Source organism: Denticeps clupeoides, chromosome 12 (genome assembly GCF_900700375.1).
Source record: "Denticeps clupeoides chromosome 12, fDenClu1.1, whole genome shotgun sequence".
NCBI lineage: Eukaryota > Metazoa > Chordata > Actinopteri > Clupeiformes > Denticipitidae > Denticeps > Denticeps clupeoides.
In genome coordinates, this window is record NC_041718.1 from 21,883,294 (window position 1) to 21,889,160 (window position 5,867).

Here is a 5,867-nt window from a genome sequence, read left to right on the forward strand (position 1 = left end):
AGGCCCCGCCCATCTTTCCCACCCCGGGTGTGAACGCGCCCCGCCTCCTTCCGGCCTTAAAGGCGCAGCTGCGCGGTTCTCCTGCGCTTTTTAATCTGAAAAAAATGACAACAGCAACCTGAACAAGAACATGTTAGTCTATTAAAATCTAATTAACACTTAAAAATAAAAAATATTATTACGTAATAAGTGAGAGGTCCACCATCATGCATCTCACATGGAAATGTCTCCGAAGTGATTCCTCAGAAGGGATGATGCATCCTGAGCTGGACGCCACCTGGACACCACTGTCCTTCACCGTGTCACCCCAGTCAGTGCCATCCCAGCCACGCGCCGCTGCCTTTCCTGCTCTTTCGCCGAAGTGGCATGCGGTGCAGGTATTCCGGAGGACTATTTTCGGGGCACCATTGACGCGTCTCCTCCGGTGATTTATTCGAACGCGGCCCAGCTGTAAATTATTTGGTGTACAAATAACTTTTGTGTGACATGCGGGTCAGAGCGGCAGGGTTAATCTTAGGCCCGGCGAGGCCATGGGTTCAGGAATGTTCCGCAGCAGAAGCTCTTCCTTGTTTTTTTCCTCCTCTCTCTCTACGCCAGCACCAGGCAGAGTTGGGGGTCAGTTCGTGTGCCAGATGAGGGACCCCGTCTGTGCCATCTGGCCGGAGAGGGATGAGAAAGGTGTGAAGCGTGGAGGATCTGGAGGAGAGTCGGACCGTTCAGGCTGGGGATTTCTCCAGGTCTGAGGGGACCTGGGTCTCAGGCCCAAGACAATTCATCATGCTCGGCATGTTGGGATCTTCAAAGATCCGGAGCCATCTGCTGCAGCCATTCATCAACAATAAAACGGAGAGGCGTGAAACGAGGCCAGTTCTTCGCGCTCTCGCTCAATGGCTGTGCCGGAGCGTGGAAATACCTGGATAATGGGAAGCAGGCGTCCTTAATCATCAGTTAATAAAGATAATCCGGGATTTTATCATAAATCACTGCTGCTTTCGGTAATCGATGGCACGTAATCAGCGCCTGGAGCTCCGCAGACTCCTCCTGCTTTTTTACCGGACGGAGTACGTGTACCAACATTTACACTTCCCGCCGCTGTGTGTCTAATGAAGCCAGCGACGCCCGACGCCTTCTTCCCCGACCTGTTCGGCTGAAGGGCCCCGATTGGGTGCTCGGCGGGGTCAGCGGCGGAATCAGGTGGAATGTTTTTCTGTTCCTATTCGCCGGTGATTGTTTTAGCGGCCCTCCGCTATAGAATATTTCATAAAGGACGCGGTGGCCCGGAACGCTTTTTGTCCTGCCCCAGGAGAGGAATGTACCGGGCTGAGCGGCACTGAAAGGTGACTTCTGTGCGGCTGGGCTGCCGGGAGGTGAAGGAGCTTTTGTCTGGCAGCATTCTTTGTTCCGTGTTTTTGGGTTGAATGCATTTGCGCCATCTCTCTTTCTCTTGCTTTCTTTTACTCTCTCTTTCTCAAACACACACACACACACACACACACACACACACACTCCTATAAAACGCATTAACTGAATTTAAAACGTAGACTTTAGTGCAACATTTAAGGAGCAAAACATATTTACTACGTCACACTCAGCATCAACGGCACCAGAATATGTTTTCTGATAATTACTGAATCTAATGAGGTTGTAAAATGAGAAATTTGACATTCGCCGACCGGCTCCTGGACGTAAATCCCGGTCACGGTGACATTTATTTCAGATTACGGGGGGGTCCATCATTACATTATCTTCACTGCATGGTTGGTGTGGAGAAATTCCAATTAGGCCTCAGTGGGCGGGTGTGGGCGGAGCGGGGCGGGGTCACTATAAACTCAATACTCTGCTCTGTTTTTCGGGGTGGAGCGTTTCGGGGGGACTTTCAGTGGCTTTGGGGTTCACACGGCTGCCGACTTCACAGTCATCCACCAAACAGGGAAAAGTGGTGCTTTGGTGCATCTTATTCACATCTAATATATAGTAGTGGCTCATTAAGAACCCTCCACAGTTAAAAACGTCTCACCGGGGTTAATAATTGAGCACGCCGCCGCGCGTCATGACTTTGGTTAAATATGCCGCATGTATGTAGACGCGGGGCCAGTTTCGTAGACACTTATTAAACCGAATCCTCGACTAAATTAACCCCTTCGAGGGACTGTAAAGACACGAATCTGGCGTATTAAAACCTGGCTGTGCTTCTTGGTGGAGTATAATGGAGGACAGAGCCCCCTCGCTTCGCCTCTTTCTCTCCACCTGAGCGAAAGCCGGAGCAGCTGCAGCTGCCGGGCCCTTTTCCCGGGGCCTGAATAGAAGGGCTCTGAATGGGGTGTGAGGGGCTGTCAGGGGGCCGCTCCTCGCTGCGGCTGGGACACGGACGGCGGGGCAGCATTTAATCGGCCATAATAGAAATTAGCATGGTGTAATGAACCCGGCAGAAAAGTTCATTATTCGGGGGGGCTCAAAGGAGCCGAGCGCAAACATGCCGATCCAAGTCCATGCCGATGCAGCCAATCCAAGTCCACGTCCAAACAGGTGCAGGAGATTTCTGGGAGTTTTTTTTTAAAGAAAACCCCCCTAAAAAGCCTCTCTGAAGGTAATAATCCGTTCCGGACTTCTCGACCCCACCTAAAAAATAAGCGTGCTTTGATGAAGCCGCGGCGCGGACGAATCCGCAGCTCGGTAAAACGGGGCCGACGCGGCCGCGCCACATCTGCCGGGGTTGCGACTCCAGGCCCGCCGGCCATCGCTGCAGCTAATGGGATAATGGTTGCCACCTTATGCAGAATGGCGGCCCACGCTGCTGTGCTGGGAGGCATGCTCTAAATCACACCGCTGTGGGAACGAGGGGGGGAAAGAGAGAGAGAGAGAGAGAGAGAGAGAGAGTGCAAAACCTGAGAACAATAGAGGAAAGGAACTCAGAGGAACATCAATGCCAAGTACTTGATTTCACAGAAGCCGAGATGTGCCTTGAATTACAATGTTCCGGGGTGAACTGGACGTGTGGGTCCCCGCGAAGTCCTCACGATGAACAGTCAGTCGGACAGATTAGTAACGAGCACTGGGATTATAATCCCAAACGTTCCCTCTCTGCTCCGGAAAATACATCTGTCCCACCAGCAAGAGCACTTGAGCTGGACACAGCAGGGCCATTCAGTCCCACCGGCCCCGGGCCCCCGGGCCAGCGAGAGCCCAGCTGTAAGCACTTGGACAGGCAGGGCCATTCTGCTCACTGATGAATGGAGGCTTTTCCCAGAAAAGCTTCAGGACTCTTAATTAGAGCTCCGCTTCCATGCCTGCGTGTAAATGGAACAAGGCGAACTCCTCCGGAACTTGGGAATGATTTTTAATTCATCATAACACGTGGACCTGTGTTGAAGTACACGATCCTCCCTGGAGCGCGGGAGTCATCTTCTGAATTATCATATTTATACATGATGTGCAAATATTGAACCCATGATGCTCACTTTCATGTTCAGGTTCATGTCAGCTGGTTCTTTTCATTTATTCATGGAACCATGTGGTGGAAACTGCCCTTCTGATCCTAGATGTCGTGACCCCCACATCCCATCAGTCGTGGTGTTGCCAGAATTCCTCGCAAGATTGTAATTGTCGTGCTGCAGGAGGTCACATCTCCTCGCCTTCCCGCGTTTCTCCAACAGCTGGCAGAAGCTCCGCTAATCTTCCCAATTAGGCCGCCGCTTCCTGTTGGTTCTGCTGGGAGAAGAGGGGCCGCGGTCCAACAACCAGCCGTCACCCACATGTTTATATGAAGCTGTTACCGGAGCTGGTGGACCAACAGGACACGGAGACGCCGTATTCGTATCACATCTCTGGGAAAAACGGGATAGTATCAGGTGTGTGTATATATGTATGTATATACCAGCGTAACGAAGGCGTCTCCTCAGAAGATCCGTTCGGCAGGAGCCACCATTACACGTTATTACTCGTTTAAACAGCATTACCTCAGGAGGAGGAGGCGGTGGGGTGGGGTTCATCTCCACAGACATAGAAAAGCTGATCCTCCATACGTCCATCCCTCTGCATATATACACAGCAGCCAGAACATCATGACCTCCCACATGGAACCCATCTTCAGCCAGGAGATATTAGTGGTAGAATTATCTCCATGTTATTATCATGAGGAAAGGCCTTAGATAATGCGAATAATCCAACAACGCGGGTATTTATATTCGTATAATAATTTTTTGGACGAACACAGGTGCAGCGCTGCTCCTGCGCCCATCACAACATTTGACTGTGTGTGTGTGTGTGTGTGTGTGTGTTCTCCTTGTTTTTAGAAGCGTCGCCCCTCCCCTGCTCACCTGTTGAGCTCCCAGAATAAAACAAACCGCTAGCACCGCAGTTGACCTCTGACCCCTCCGTTCAGCAGTGGCACGCTGTCGTTAGCAGCTGCGATTTATAGACGGTCTTTAATATTCGTTCGGGAGGAGAGCAGGAGAACGGGGGAAATGCTGGATCTCGGCTCGAATGGAAATGATGGACTTTGCAGCAAAGGTCAGCCCCGCCTCTGTGACCCCGGGCCCAGTGACCTGCGTAATTATAAACACATCCAGCTTCAAGGTGCACGCTGCAATCAAGCATGTGCACTTCATCTCACACACACACACACACACACACACACACACACACACACACACACAGACGTCTACATCTCCTGACTGCTGGACTACAAGCTCATCGGAAGGCAAATAAACACTCATGAGACGCATCAGGCGCTGATGTTTTACTCGTCGACCACACGAGGTCCGGACTCGTCTCTCTCCACACACACACACACACACACACACACACACACACACCGTTAACACACCAGCTAAACTCCAGCGTTCTCACCTCAGTTCTGTTGCACAACAACCCGCTTCTTGCAAAACCCTCAGACAAGGAGCCGTTAATGAGTCACGATGGCGCGTTCCGAAGCCGAGGAACCTTCAGAGCGCTCGCTGCCAGAGAAGAACAAACAGCACAGCACCTGCGCGTGTGAGTAATGCTTCCACGCCGGCCAGGAGGAACATGATGGAGCAGGATCTGATTAGGTCATGGCTCTGCCGTTCCAAACATCATATCGCGCCTGTTCATCATCAGCGCCATCGTTTGGGGGTCACAGCTCGGAATTATGGGGACCTTCAGCCTACATCGTATCAATAACCCCATAACCTTTCGCCCCAGTACAGTGATGTCCAAAAAGCCCACTTTCTGACATTGTGCTGGAATTCCGACCCTGAAGCCAGGAGACGGTGTTCGTGGAACACACCGGGTAAATAAATATTTGATGACAATGCCACCTCTCCCCAGCCGTGGGGTAGCACAGGCGGATCATCTTCTGACCTTCAGACGCCGAGGGCCGGATGAATAATTAAAAATGAAATTGTCAGTCATCCCGTTCCAGGAGAAACCGGGGGGTGAAACCTCGGTGTACAGACCCTCCTCCCGTGTCCAGAGCAGCAGGTCCACGTCCCTCAGCCCCTCACTTTTATTGGAATTATTTAAGGATTGTACAGGTTGGTTTGGGTTCATTTGAATGGACACATGGATTTATCAATTAACGAAGCGTCATCTCTGCTCCGTGGAGAGATGGAGAGAAGGAGAGCTGGAGATGGAAAGAGGAGCAGGTCTGGAGAGCGGGGAGCCTGGATCCAGTCCTCGCTGCGGCTCGGTGTAACCTGGAGGTGTCACATACGATACTTCCTAAAGCCCCAAGCCAAACACCACCCGATCCCCTGCTGCACCCGCCTGCAGCCCCCAACCTCCTGCTCTACTGATCTCATCTTCTGACAAACTGGCACTTTCTCACTCTGTCCGACACTGTAAATGAAGCCAAGGCATGGAACACACACACACACACACACACACAC